Source organism: Phyllobates terribilis, unplaced genomic scaffold (assembly GCF_046119375.1).
Source record: "Phyllobates terribilis strain yellow unplaced genomic scaffold, ASM4611937v1 Scaffold_2__4_contigs__length_985480577, whole genome shotgun sequence".
NCBI classification, from domain to species: domain Eukaryota; kingdom Metazoa; phylum Chordata; class Amphibia; order Anura; family Dendrobatidae; genus Phyllobates; species Phyllobates terribilis.
In genome coordinates, this window is record NW_027362762.1 from 576,891,362 (window position 1) to 576,907,525 (window position 16,164).

A 16,164-nucleotide genomic window follows, 5' to 3' on the forward strand; every position below is an offset into this window, starting at 1 on the left:
AAAAAAAAAAATTGAGTGTATCTGTCAGACACAAATATATTTGTTTAATAGAGTCTGGTGTAGGCCAGATAACTAGAACTGTGGTTTTGCAGTTCCACGGTACATATCTCTGTATTATCCACTTTTTTGCCTTTTTTCCATAAAAAAAAAACAGTTTGAGTGTCTCGCTGACTGTTCAGACACAAATATATCTCTTTAAAAGATTCTGGTGTAGGCCAGAGAAATAGAACTGTGTTTTTCCTCTTCCACGGTTCAAATCTCCTTTTTATTACCCTTTTGCCATTGATAGTGCGAGTATAAGCTATTTTACTTCATTTACAATGGGCAAGGCGCGTGGCAAGGGACGTGGAACTGGACGTTCTGGTAATGGTGCGTGCAGAGGACGGGGTCGTGGCCAAGGTGAAAATGTGCCACAACCAACAGCCACATCTTCTCGCTCCCAGTTCTTGACCGAATTACTAGGGAAGCACATAACAACAAGACCACTATTGCGAACTGATCAGTGTGAACAGGTTATTAATTGGATAGCAGATAATACTTCCAGTCACCTGGGCACCACCACCTCCGGTCTGTCTTCCACATGGTCAAGTGTTAGTAGTTGTGAGTCTCGACTGCATACTCCTCCTCACCCTGATGCTCCTTCCTCCCACCATGCCGAGTGTCGTCAGACAACAACTGATCCCATAGATGGACACTCTGAAGAGCTGTTCACTGGTTCATTTCCATATTTGAGCCCCTCACCTGCTCCGCTTGAAGTGGTGGAAGAGGAGATCCCATGTAGCGATGGCCAAATATTTGAACAGCCACAGCAACAGGAAGGCGACGCTGGCAATTTGTCACAAGAGGTGGACGATGACGAAACACAATTGCCACAAAAGTGAGGAGGAGGACCGTGGTGTGGAAGTGGAAGAGGAGGAGGTGGTGGATGATCTAGTAAATGACCCAACGTGGCAGGAGGACACGCAGAGCAAGGCCAGCAGCACACAGGGGGAGGGAGGCAGAGTACCCAAACAGGCAGGAAGAAGCAGTGTGGTGGCCGCAGACAGAAAGCGGGCAACCGTTCCCCGTAACACCAACACGAGGGATGTGGCCAGTACAACCGGTAGGTTTTCCTGAGTCTGGAATTTTTTTAAAGACTCTGCTGATAATGCCAAAAAGGCCATTTGTACCACCTGCCAGGCCAGCATCAGCAGGGGTGACAAAACTACCAGCCTGACCACCACCAGCATGATCAGGCACATGTCAGCAAAGCACCCGACTTTGTAGGGTGAACCACAGGGACCACGACCAGTGTCAGCAGGTGTCACCACTGCTTCTTCCGCTGTTGTGCATGTAAGAGAGCCCCCTGTTGTGTGTGCAAGGCAATCCCTGTCCATATTGCATGCAAAGATGCCCCCTCCTCTCAGTCTTCACTTGTTATGGCAGTTTCTCAAGAAACAGCATCAACGTCCACGTCCCACTGCAGCGTTCAATTGTCCATATCCCAGACTTTTGAACGAAAGCGCAAATTTGCAGCCAACGCCCCACAGGCGTAAATTCGCACATTTCACGACTGCTGGCGTTGGAAACACTGCATTTTAGGCTGATGGAGACGGAATAATTCCTCAGCCTTATGGCGGTGGCCGTCCCCCGGTGCTTGGTCCCCAGCCGACACTATTTTGCCTGGTGTACCATCCCCGCACACATGTCCCAAAACATCTGCCGTGCCATCAACAACACAGTTACTGGGAGAGTCCACCTGACAACGGACACGTGGACAAGTGCTTGTGGCCAGGGACGGTACATCTCCCTGACGGCACCCTGGGTAAATATAGTGGAAGCCGGGACCCAGTCGGACCTTGGGATGGAACACATCCTCCCCACACCGAGGATTGCGGGCCCTATGTCAGTCAGAGTTGCCCCCACAGTGTACAGCTCCTGCGCATCATTCTCCTCCTCCTCCTCATGTTCAGCCTCCATCTCAGATATCACCACATCAGTTACAAGCTGGAAGCACTGCAGTACTGCCTCAGCCAAGCAGCACCAGGCTGTGCTGAAACTCCTAAGTAGAGATGAGCGTTGTTCTACTCGAACTGTTCGCCAATCTCAAATTCGAGCTGTTTTGGGCGGTGTTCGAGCCGTTCGGTGAACACGAACAATTTGAGAAAAATTCGTCTGTTCGAGGTTATGTTCGATAACTGTTCGTGCACCAAAATCATAACTGGATTTTTTCTCAGTAATGATGAAAATTAATGTTAATACGCAGTTTGAGTGTACAGCGGGGTGGGGGGAGGGGCAGGGGATGGATCTCTGCAGGAACAATGAAGATCTCCATTTTTTTTTCTCTTTCCCGCATTTGCAGTGGGGAGGTGCAATCTGTCAGCCTATCAGCAGCGCACACACGGAGCGAAGTGCTTTTTTTCACACAAGCAAGGGCATGTGTCATTGGCAGTGTATGTCACATGTCCTTGCCCTATAAGACCAAGCCATTTTCCCCGTCGCCACCATTTTCTCACTGCTGCAGCTGCGTGTTAGACGGCACCGCTGTTGCTGTGTGCGCTATACCTTGTTAATTTCAAGCCAATTTTCGCACAAATCTACAGATAGCTTGGGAGTAGGGAATAGTTATGATTGCAGTCCTTTTAAGGACTAGGTTACAGCATTTCCTACGACTTTTATCAGGCAGGTCTGTGCTCTTAAATAGATAGATTGTGGGAGTAAAGACTAATTGTAATTGGAGTCCTTTTCAGGACTAGGTTACATCAGTTCCTATCAGTTTTTGCCAGGCAGGTCTGTGCCAGTGCTGTGCAAGTTTTTTTCACAGCATTTGGCTGAATCTAGCAAAGCTAATCCTTTTTGGCCTATTGCAGAGTGTGTTAGTCAGTGGAGTAGCCTATCTGTGTTGCAAGATATACCACCTGTGTATAGAATACCAATTTTTTTACTGCACCTAGTGAAGTAAAATCTTTTGGGCATAGCATCATTCTATTAGTCCATCTATACTGACCTCCATCAGGTTGCAAATTGAATATAATTTTTTTCTGCATCTACCTCTGGAAAAATATTGGGCTTCTAGCTGTGTGTGGGACTTGTTGTATTAGTCCATCTATACTGACCTCCATCAGGTTGCAAACTGCATATATTTTTTTCTTCATCTACCTCTGAAAAAATATTGGGCTTCTAGCTGTGTGTGGGACTTGTTGTATTAATCCATCTATACAGACCTCCATCAGGTTGCAAACTGAATATATTTTTTTCTGCATCTACCTCTGAAAAAATATTGGGCTTCTAGATGTGTGTGGGACTTGTTCTATTAATCCATCTATACAGACCTCCATCAGGTTGCAAACTGAATATATTTTTTTCTGCATCTACCTCTGAAAAAATATTGGGCTTCTAGCTGTGTGTGGGACTTGTTGTATTAATCCATCTATACAGACCTCCATCAGGTTGCAAACTGAATATATTTTTTTCTGCATCTACCTCTGAAAAAATATTGGGCTTCTAGCTGTGTGTGGGACTTGTTCTATTAATCCATCTATACAGACCTCCATCAGGTTGCAAACTGAATATATTTTTTTCTGCATCTACCTCTGAAAAAATATTGGGCTTCTAGCTGTGTGTGGGACTTGTTGTATTAATCCATCTATACAGACCTCCATCAGGTTGCAAACTGAATATATGTTTTTCTGCATCTACCTCTGAAAAAATATTGGGCTTCTAGCTGTGTGTGGGACTTGTTGTATTAGTCCATCTATACTGACCTCCATCAGGTTGCAAACTGAATATATTTTTTTCTGCATCTACCTCTGAAAAAATATTGGGCTTCTAGCTGTGTGTGGGACTTGTTCTATTAATCCATCTATACAGACCTCCATCAGGTTGCAAACTGAATATATTTTTTTCTGCATCTACCTCTGAAAAAATATTGGGCTTCTAGCTGTGTGTGGGACTTGTTCTATTAATCCATCTATACAGACCTCCATCAGGTTGCAAACTGAATATATTTTTTTCTGCATCTACCTCTGAAAAAATATTGGGCTTCTAGCTGTGTGTGGGACTTGTTGTATTAGTCTATCTATACTGACCTCCATCAGGTTGCAAACTGAATATATTTTTTTCTGCATCTACCTCTGAAAAAATATTGGGCTTCTAGCTGTGTGTGGGACTTGTTGTATTAATCCATCTATACAGACCTCCATCAGGTTGCAAACTGAATATATTTTTTTCTGCATCTACCTCTGAAAAAATATTGGGCTTCTAGCTGTGTGTGGGACTTGTTCTATTAATCCATCTATACAGACCTCCATCAGGTTGCAAACTGAATATATTTTTTTCTGCACCTACCTCTGAAAAAATATTGGGCTTCTAGCTGTGTGTGGGACTTGTTGTATTAGTCCATCTATACTGACCTCCATCAGGTTGCAAACTGAATATATTTTTTTCTGCATCTACCTCTGAAAAAATATTGGGCTTCTAGCTGTGTGTGGGACTTGTTCTATTAATCCATCTATACAGACCTCCATCAGGTTGCAAACTGAATATATTTTTTTCTGCATCTACCTCTGAAAAAAAATTGGGCTTCTAGCTGTGTGTGGGACTTGTTGTATTAGTCTATCTATACTGACCTCCATCAGGTTGCAAACTGAATATATTTTTTTCTGCATCTACCTCTGAAAAAATATTGGGCTTCTAGCTGTGTGTGGGACTTGTTGTATTAATCCATCTATACAGACCTCCATCAGGTTGCAAACTGAATATATTTTTTTCTGCATCTACCTCTGAAAAAATATTGGGCTTCTAGCTTTGTGTGGGACTTGTTCTATTAATCCATCTATACAGACCTCCATCAGGTTGCAAACTGAAAATATTTTTTTCTGCATCTACCTCTGAAAAAATATTGGGCTTCTAGCTGTGTGTGGGACTTGTTGTATTAGTCCATCTATACTGACCTCCATCAGGTTGCAAACTGAATATATTTTTTTCTGCATCTACCTCTGAAAAAATATTGGGCTTCTAGCTGTGTGTGGGACTTGTTCTATTAATCCATCTATACAGACCTCCATCAGGTTGCAAACTGAATATATTTTTTTTCTGCATCTACCTCTGAAAAAATATTGGGCTTCTAGCTGTGTGTGGGACTTGTTCTATTAATCCATCTATACAGACCTCCATCAGGTTGCAAACTGAATATATTTTTTTCTGCATCTACCTCTGAAAAAATATTGGGCTTCTAGCTGTGTGTGGGACTTGTTGTATTAGTCCATCTATACTGACCTCCATCAGGTTGCAAACTGAATATATTTTTTTCTGCATCTACCTCTGAAAAAATATTGGGCTTCTAGCTGTGTGTGGGACTTGTTGTATTAGTCCATCTATACTGACCTCCATCAGGTTGCAAACTGAATATATTATTTTCTGCATCTACCTCTGAAAAAATATTGGGCTTCTAGCTGTGTGTGGGACTTGTTCTATTAATCCATCTATACAGACCTCCATCAGGTTGCAAACTGAATATATTTTTTTTCTGCATCTACCTCTGAAAAAATATTGGGCTTCTAGCTGTGTGTGGGACTTGTTCTATTAATCCATCTATACAGACCTCCATCAGGTTGCAAACTGAATATATTTTTTTCTGCATCTACCTCTGAAAAAATATTGGGCTTCTAGCTGTGTGTGGGACTTGTTGTATTAGTCCATCTATACTGACCTCCATCAGGTTGCAAACTGAATATATTTTTTTCTGCATCTACCTCTGAAAAAATATTTGGCCTTCTAGCAGTGTGTGGGACTTTCTCTATTAGTCCATCTATACTGACCTCCATCAGGTTGCAAATTAAAAATAATTTTTATCTGCATCTAGCTCTGAAAAAATATTTGGCCTTCTAGCAGTGTGTGGGACTTTCTCTATTAGTCCATCTATACTGACCTCCATCAGGTTGCAAATTAAAAATAATTTTTATCTGCATCTAGCTCTGAAAAAATATTTGGCCTTCTAGCAGTGTGTGGGACTTTCTCTATTAGTCCATCTATACTGACCTCCATCAGGTTGCAAATTGAATATAATTTTTTTCTGCATCTAACCCAGCCAATAGTTTTGGCCTAATACCACAATTTGGCCACTCAGCTCTGCTCTGTTCCCATCCATTGTTTTTTTGTGCAAACAACTCCAGAGTTGTTAATTAGTTAACCACCAAAATGAGTGGAAAAAGGCCTGCTGCTGGTGGAAAGGGGAATAGGCGTGTTGGGAAGGGGAAAAAAGTTTGTGTCCGTGGGGTAGGTGTTAAAGCAACAGTAACATCTGCAGAAGAAAGACCATCTTCCAGCCAAACTAAAATGTCTACTTCTTTTTGCGGACAATGTGATAAGATCCCTTTCTTACGGCCACGCCAATCGCTACAAATTCCAGATGAGGCACAAAAACAGCAGGTGCTTCAACGGATATCAAGTGCTCCTTTAAGTGGGCTCTCCTCCACATCAACTTCAACATCACAAATACTCCAGTCCTCAAAGGTGTCACCCCAATCGCACTTGCTTCCTCACAGCTCCCAAATCTCCAGCTGCCCATCTGAGTATGAGGTAGAACAGATGGTTGAGTCTGCAGAGCTGTTTACTCATACTATAGCCTGGGAATCAGAGGTCGACTCCAGCGCTTCTGTGAATCCAGACGAGGAAATGATCTGCACTGATGCCCAGAATCTTTATGAGTCGGATCCAGGACCAGACGCAGAAGGTTCTGACCATAATGTAGACCCTCATTCCCAAACTGTAACTCCTGTTGGTGGAGACAATGAGGAAGACGATGATAAGACTCAAATACCTGATTGGAGCGACAACTTTAGTTTTTTGTCAGGGCAGGAACAGGTTGACTCTGATGACGACGGGTGTGATAACGCACAGGGTGATGATGATGAGGTTGGAGATCCCACTTACTGTCAACCCACAGTCAGCCAAGAGATGAGGTCAGCAGAGGAGGTGGAGGAAGATGCTAGTGACGAGGAGGTCAGGTTGCGCCTTCCTGGACAGAGACGTAGTACTGGAAGCACGTCAACAACTGCATCCTCAAACACAACTCTGCCTCTCACCACAAGTCGTGGTGGCTCTTCAGGTCGCATGGGTGCTAAGCCTTGCATAGCCTGGGCATTTTTTCAGATCGATAAAGATGACCCAACTCGTGTTATCTGTAACATTTGTCAGCAAAAGCTAAGTAGAGGCCAAAAAATACATAGTTTGAGTACTTCATGCATGAACCGGCACATGGACATGAAGCATAAGTTGCAGTGGGAAGCTCAGTGTGCTACAATGCGGCCTAGCTGGCCGGGCCAACCACCGTCTGCCATATCTTGTGCATCCGCGGCCTCTTCATCCTCTGACTGGGGGGACAGCAGTCACACCTGTTTTGGGGCGCAGACCTGCCACCTCTTTACCCGCAACAGCCAGCGTGATTGGCAGGTCATCATTTTCTTTGGAGGTGGTAACACCAGCTGGTGTTGAGCGCTGTCCGATATCGATAGCACCACCTTTGGATCAAGGCAACCTAACATGTCCGCCTGCATCTTCCTCACAGACCGGCAGTTTGCCGGGGACACCCTTATCAACCCCGTCTAAGCACAATAGCCAGCCCTCGGTCCCTCAGATGTGGACAAGTAAAAGACCATTTCCTCCTAGCCATGAGAAAGCTAAGAGGTTGAATTTCACCATCTGCAAGCTCTTGGCTACAGAAATGCTGCCTTTCCGCCTGGTGGACACAGAGGATTTTCGAGACCTTATGTCCGTCGCAGTGCCCCAGTACCAGATGCCCAGTCGGCACTACTTCTCAAAGAAAGGTGTGCCTGCGCTCCACCAGCATGTCGCACACAACATCACCGCTTCTTTGAGAAACTCTGTGTGTGACAGGGTGCATTTCACCACAGACACTTGGATGAGTAGGCATGGACAGGGGCGTTACATGTCGCTGACTGGGCACTGGGTAACTATGGTGACAGCAGGACAAGGGGCTGCTGTCCAAGTCTTGCCGTCCCCACGAGTTGTGCGTCAATCCTCTTTATGTCAAAGTTCCTCCACTGCTTCTGCCTCCTCAACCTCCTCTCGGTCTTCCACCTGCACCCAAAGCCTGTCTGGTCATGCCACAAGCTTTCTAACTGCGCAGAAGGGATCCTGCACACCTCCTTACTATGCTGGCAGTAGGGCTCAACATCATCAGGCGGTTTTTACATTGAAATGTCTGGGAAATGTGAGTCACACAGCTGAGGAGTTGTGGTCAGCTCTGGAGAACCAATTTCATGAATGGTTGTCTCCACTGGACCTGAAACCAGGGAAGGCCGTGTGCGACAATGCTGCAAACCTGGGTGCGGCCCTTCGCCGGGGCAATGTCACACACATGCCTTGTATGGCTCACGTGTTGAACCTGGTTGTCCAGCAATTTTTAGCCCACTATCCCAGACTAGATGGCCTTCTGCAGAGTGCACGGTCGCTGTGTGCTCACTTTCGCCGTTCGCAGCCCGCAGCTCAGCGACTTACATCTCTACAGAAGTCGTTGGGCCACTTCACCGGCTAAAATGCGATGTGCCTACCCGGTGGAATTCAACTCTGCACATGTTGCAGCGACTGTGGCAGCACCGACAAGCCCTGGTGCAATACGTTCTGACGTATAGCCTGGGCCAACGAGATCCAGAGGTGGGGCAAATCACGCTGGAGGAGTGGTCTCAGATCAGGGACCTATGCACCCTTCTGCACAGTTTTGAAATGGCGACGAAGATGTTTAGTGCTGACGATGCCATTATCAGCATGACTATTCCGGTGATTTACATGCTGGAGCACATGTTAAACAGAATTCGGAGTCAGGTGGTGGCACAAGAGGAGGTGGAGGAAGTAGAGGAGGAGGAGTTGTATGCGGAAGGGCTAACATCTGCAAGGTCCAGACGGTCGGCAGCACCAAGGCGGCAGGCATGTGAGGGTGGGGGAGATGGTTTTACCAGGGCGCATGGTAGCAGCCAAACTAGTGAGGAAGGTGCAGGAGCCCAGGAAGAAGTGGAGGACAAACTGATGGAAGACTCATCAGATAAGGGAGACCTTGATCACATTTCTGTTGTGCGAGGTTGGGGGGAGAGGACAGAGGAAGGAAGCATGATTGTTACCTCGCCACCAACACAACAGGGACTTGGTGCTCCTGGATGCGCAACACACATGAGTGCCTTCTTGCTGCACTACCTGCAACATGACCCTCGAATTGTGAGAATTAGAAATAATCCTGACTACTGGGTTGCCACACTGTTAGATCCCCGGTACAAAAGTACATTTGCAGAAATTATTCCTGCCATAGAAAGGGATGCACGCATGCAGGAGTATCAGCAGAGACTGTTGCAGAATCTTACATGTGCTTTTCCACAAAATACCAGTGGTGCACGTAGTGAATCTCACAGTTCCAACTTGCCAACCGTGGGACCGTCCAGTGTTCAGCACTCAAACCGTAACACAACCACAGTATCTGCTGGTAACATCAATTTTGCGGAATCATTTCACCACTTTTTTAGCCCATCCTTTGCAAGGCCACAGGAGACAAGAAGTCTGACACATAGTCAACGCCTAGAGACGATGGTACAGGAGTATCTCCAAGTAAACATTGAAGCCACGACTGTGTCACTGGACCCTTGCTCTTTTTGGGCTTCCAATCTGGATAAATGGCCGGAGCTAGCCACTTACGCCTTGGAGATCTTGTCATGCCCCGCAGCCAGCGTTCTGTCTGAACGTGTGTTCAGCACTGCTGGTGGTGTGCTGACAGATAAGCGCACGCGGCTCTCCACTGATAATGTAGACAGACTCACGTTCATAAAGATGAACAAATCATGGATCCGAAACGACTTTTCTACCCCTGTGTCATCCTGGGGAGAGTAAAAGCTTGATGATTGGTTAAAATCACCCTACCAACCGTTTTAAGCTTTCAAATTACTAATCATGTTTATCTGTATCTTGGCTGGAAAATAATTTGGGCTTTGTAGCAGTGTGCAGCACTGATTCTATTAGGCCATCTATAATAAGCTCCACCAGATTTAAAATTACTAATCATGTTTATCTGTATCTTGACTGGAAAATAATTTGGGCTTTGTAGCAGTGTGCAGCACTGATCCTATTAGGCCATCTATACTAAAGCTTCACCAGATTTAAAATTAATAATAATTTTTAGCTGCATCTAGCCCGGAAAATAATTTTGGGGCTCCGAGATGCGCAAGACACATAAGTGCCTTCTTGCTGCACTACCTGCAGCATGACCCTCATATTGTCAGAATTCAAAGTAATCATGACTACTGGGTTGCCACACTCTTAGATCCCCCAAACTTTTCGATCAACCTTTTCATTTTAATAAAGACCAAAAAAATGGTCATTTTTGAAATTATAAGCATTAGCAGGTTGTTAGAAACTGAAATCAAACAGTTTTCAACTCAAAACTTTATTCTAGGTGATGTTACATTTTCACATAGGACCCCTTGTTCGAAAGGAGCTTCTGAACTCTCTCGTCCATTGAATTTGTCAGGTTTTGGATGGTTTCTGCTTCAATTGTTTTGCATGAGGACAGAATACCCTCCCAGAGCTGTTGCTTAGATGTGAACTGCCTCCCGCCATCATAGACACTCCTTTTAATGATGCTCCAAAGGTTCTGAATGGGGTAGAGGTCAGGGGAGCATGGGGGTCACACCATAAGTTTGTCCCCTTTTATGCCCATATCAGCCAGAGATGCAGATGTTTTATGTGCAGCATGAGATGTTGCATTATCATGCAGAAAAATGATCTTGCTGTGAAATACACGGTTCTTCTTCTTGAACCATGGCAGGAAGTGCTGTTTGAGAAAATCCACATACATTATGGAGTTCATCTTTAGCACCTTCAGGGATCCTAAAGGGGCCGACAATCTCTCTCCCCATGATTCCAGCCCAAAACATTACTCCACCTCCTCCTTGTTGGCGCTGTAGCCGTGTTTGCGTGGGGTGTCCATCAACCAGCCATCCTCCACTCCATCCATCTGGACCATCGAGCGCTGCACGGCACTCATCCGTGAACAAAACAGTTTTGAAATCAGTCTTCATGTAATGTTTGGCCCACTGGAGCCGTTTCTGCTTGTGTGAAGTGGATAGAGGAGGTCGACAGGATGGCGTATGCACAGCTGCAAACCTCTGACGGACCCTGCATCTTGTTGTTCGGGGGACGTTGGAGGCACAAGCAGCTTCAAAAACTTGTCTGCTGCTATGACAAGGCTTTTTTGCCGCTGCTCTTTCAACCTGACGTAATTGCCTGTAGGAAAGAGTCCTCAATTTGCCCTTATCAGCACGCACACGTGTGTACTGTGAATCAGCTACATACTTCTTGATTGCCAAGACACTTCATCCTGATCATCGCACAATGTTGATTGTAGTCATGCCTTGACCTAAACACTCCACAATTTGTTGCTTCTCAGCAGCCGACACATCCTTTTTCTTTCCCATTTTGGCAGAAAATGTAGGTTGCTTAATAATGTGAGAGAGCCTTCTTAAGTAGTCTTGCCTTTCATTGGACACACCTGCCAAACTAATTAGCACAGGTGTCTGCAATTGCTTACAGTGATATAAAGAGCCCTGACACACATCACCATCAATGAGTTTAACTGACAAACAAACAAATTCTTCCCTTATCACTCCTAAACACTTTTTGCATAATAATTTGGAACACAGTGTACATGTGCTTTTCCACAAAACACCAGTGGTTCACGTAGTTACGGTTCTAACTTGCCAACCGTGGTCTGTATGGAGTTGTTCAATAAAGGGCCCAAAATTAAGATAACATAGATGGGAGAGGTCTCTATGAATAGGAATTCCTAAGTATTTGATACCCTGTGAGGGCCAGGCAAAGGGAAAGTTGGACTGGATGGAATCCTATATGGATTTGGGGAGGGAGACATCGAGGGCCTCAGACTTCGCTGCATTGATTTTAAAATTTGACCATGTAACAAAGTGATCTATTTCAGCCATAACAGCATGGATGGATATATGTGATTGAGTGATATATACTAGGACATCATCAGCAAATAGAGAGCACTTGTACTCGGCGCCTCCCACCTCAATCCACCTAATATTGGGGTTATGGCGAATTGATGAGAGCAGGTGCTCCGTCACTAGGATGTATAAGAGAGGGGACAGAGGACATCCTTGCCTTGTCCCATTGGTGATTGTGAAAGGTGATGATAATGTTCTGATGCACCCCCTGGGCCTTGGGACACCTGGAGCCGGACCCTTTTTGGTGGATGCTGGTGGTTGTAGTCTTCGTGGCGGCGACCCGGTTCCGTGGCTCAGGGTGGTCAAACCAGTGGCGGAACTATTTATGTGGTTTTGATGTTTAAATGTCCGACTACGCCACCCGTGGATTGCGGTCAGAGTGAACCGCCGCTACAGGGCAGACCGCTGAGGCTGGTGTTGTGGGTGCAGCAGAGCGTAGCATAACTCCCCACGGGAGGAGTATAGCCTCAGGGCAGTGTATGCGGAGGATGGGGGTGATGGTGCAGGGCAGCAGCAGTAACGACACGGAGTCAGTGATGCAGTTCAGGGCCTTTACTCACAGTTCTTATTATCCAGACCACTTCTGCAGGTAACGGCTGCCCACGTCGTACTGTGCTCACCAGGTGAGGGGCTCAGACAACTCCCAGATAACTTTGGAGTGCTTCACAGGACCCCCTTTGTGTGTCCTTTGTCTGGCCTTTCTTACCAACACTTCTGTCCGGCTGCCTCGGGCCTCCTCTTGGTAAACTTGGCGCCAGTTTCCCTGACCCTATGTGGTGCCTTCCTAGCGGGTGTAGCGAGGGGCTGCGCCACATAAAATGTCAGAGCCTCCGGTTTCTAGCTGAGGGTCGTTTCCTGCCTCCACTAGTTCGGGGACCGGTCTCCCCCTTTGGCCTGACCCCTCCACGCAGGTGGATTCGGGCGTGCGGTTGCGACTCGCCCGTCCGCACCCCTGGGATCCCTTCATTCCTCGTTCCTGGAGCCTTCTCCGCTCCTCTTCCTTCCTTCTCCCTCTTCCAGGCCTGGGCCTCTGTTACTAGGCCCGCCTCCGGAGCAGAGCTCATGCAGAGCCCCTGCTCCCTGCCACTTCTGCTCAGACTTCTCTGCACTGAACTAAGATGGTGCCCACCTTTTATACTCCCTTCTCAATGCACCCAGGAACTGCTTCCTCCCTGCTCCTGCACTACAGGGTTCCCCTTCCTTAGTGTTCCCTCCCCCCACTCCAGCCAGGGACAGGGACTGTCGTGCCCATCTCAGGGGCATATTGGTCGCCCTGCCCCACGGCAATGTGGTGTAATGCATGCAGGTGTCGGGTCATGATCCACACTCCATCCTTACCTGAGAGTGAGATATCACACCTCTGGGTGAGGTGCAATACCTCTGCAGCAACCGAGCCCTCAGGGTGCTACAGTTCCATTTATTTTCAGCCTAGGTGACGTATTGTGATACAGGGCCGTGATTTTGGCTATAAAAGGGTCTCCTAGACCCCTACCCCAAGCTTTTTAAGAGAATCATATATGGCGTGCCAGGAGACTCTATGGAATGCTTTCTCAGCATCCAACGAGAGTATCTAATTACAAATTTTTAACTGCATCTAGCCCAGGAAATACTTTGTGCCTAGTAGCAGTGTCTGATAGTCAGCGGATTATCCCGGCTGTTAAGCAAGCTACACCACCTGTAGTTTGGACACTTAATTTTTTCAAAGGAAATGCTTCGGGACCACGGGATACTCAGTGAAGAGCATCAGGAGGCACCCTAAGGCATAGGGGCTGGGACTGGCAGTAGGATGCCTTGCGGTGGACAGCCGAACTCGATCCTTATAAAAGCTTTTTAACTGCAGCAGCTTTAGTGGACGCTACTGGAGCTGGAATTACGCGGCTGCTGGCATGAGACTTGCCCTCCAACAGATCCTTGTAAATGGATTTAAAGTGTATTCATTCAAATTAGAGAGACAATTTAAATTAAAAAGCTTAGAGCTGCCTCCACCACAGGGGGGCTCGCTCGACCCACCAGCGGACAGGCACCAGTATTGGGAGAGGGGGGCTGGCCATCAGGGTTCACCGCGGCTCTGGCACAAACCCGGCGACACGGAGGTGGCACGGGCAGGAGCGGACTGGCCGTGTCGGCTTCTCACTTTTTAGATTTTAGAAGGGCATGACATGCCTATATCTGTGTCTCCCCCTCCTTTTACTCCTCCACCTCTTTTATTTTCGCATGACTATATGTACTTGTCACTTTTCCATGTGTTAGTTATGTCTTCTGAGCAGTTTGTCAGCTTTTGGACACCTTTGAAGGTGTTTTCTATGTGTTTCTATGTGTTTTTGTTTGCCTGCCATTGGTTCTAACGGTGTTCGAAGGTGTTCGACGAACAGTTCGACGAACAGTTCGGCGAACACACGGGTGTTCGACGAACCGAACCGAACTCGAACACTACGGGGGTGGCTCAAAACTACTCCTAAGCTTAGGTGATAAACCTCGTATTGCTTTTGAGTTGTGGACAGCTGTGAAAGAGCAGGCAGATCTGTGGCTGAGACCGCTGAACCTACATCCCGGCATGGTCGTGTGTGACAATGGCCGTAACCTGGTGGCGGCTCTGAGGCGAGGCGAGATCACACACGTACCATGCCTGGCTCATGTGCTTAACCTCGTGGTTCAGCAGTTTCTTAAATCGTACCCCGAGTTGCCAGATCTGCTCGTCAAAGTACGCCGCCTGTCAGCTCATTTTCGAAAGTCGGCTACAGCTTCCGCCACCCTTGCTGTGTTGCAACAGCGTTTGCAGCTTCCAGCACACCGACTGGTGTGTGATGTCCCCACACATTGGAACTCTACCCTCCACATGTTGCAAAGGATTTGTGAGCAGAAGAGAGCAGTTGTGGAGTACCAGCTGCAACAAGGCCGTCGATATTCAGGTCAGACTCCACACATAAGACCTCAGGAGTAGACCTGGATGTCTGACATATGTACCATCCTGACAAACTTTGAGGAGTCCACCAAGATGGTGAGTGGCGATGACGCCATCATTAGCGTCAGCATCCCACTTGTCCCACGCTCTCTGCAGAATATTAAAGGAGGCATTGCAGCAAGAGTATGATGAGATGGATAAAGAAGCCATAGTGGGCGATTACACACAGCCCAGCCTCATCTCATCCCAACGTGCATTGGGGGACAATGAGGGATAGGAGGAGGAAGAGGAAGAACAGGAAGTATAATGCACTGTAGATGGTAGTACTGATACAACTGTCATACCATTGGTTCAGCGTGGGTGACCTGAGGACAGGGGGGAGGAGGAGGAGGATGAGGAGGAGAGCATAGTCTGTCGTCATCTTGGTGAGGACACGGAAGTCTTGACAATTACCAGTCTGGCACGCATGGCTGAGTTTATGTTACGCTGCCTTAACCGTGACCCTCGCGTTGTCAAAATGTTGGGTGACAGTCATTACTGGTTGGTGACACTTTTGGACCCCCGCTACAAGGAGAACTTTCACTCTCTTGTTCCTGAGGTGGAGAGGTCTACAAAAATGGGGCAGTACCAGAAATGCCCTTGCTGCAGAACTGTTAAAAAAATTCCCATCTGAACACGCCAGCGGCAGAGGTCACAATTCGTTGCCCAACCAAGGCGTACAGGCGAGAAAGATGCAACTCCAATCCAGAAGAGGCAGAACCCGCCCAGCTTACGGGCCCTGAGGCGTGGGGTACTCTCACAAGGAGTGGAAAGTTTCAAAAGATGGTGAGGGAGTACCTTGCCGACCGTACCAGCGTCCTCCATGATTCATCTGTGCCTTTTAATTATTGGGTATCCAAGCTGGACACTTGGAATGAACTCGCTCTGTACGCCTTGGAGGTCCTAGCCTGCCCTGCTGTTAGCATGTTATCGGAGCGTGTTTTTAGTGCCGCTGGGAGAATTATAACTGATAAGCGCACTCGCCTGTCAACTGACAATGCTGACAAGCTGACTCTTATCAAAATGAACAAGGGCTGGATTGGGCCAGACTTCTCATCACCACCAAATTGACAGCAGAGTAACAAAGTCAAATCCACTGTCTTATTTCGGGAGGTGTATTCCTATGCACCGCTTCACACCCACACATGGGTATACGCTTCCTCATTTTGGCTGTTTTTTGCTCTTCTCCTTATCCTCAGCCTCAACCACCACTATACCACA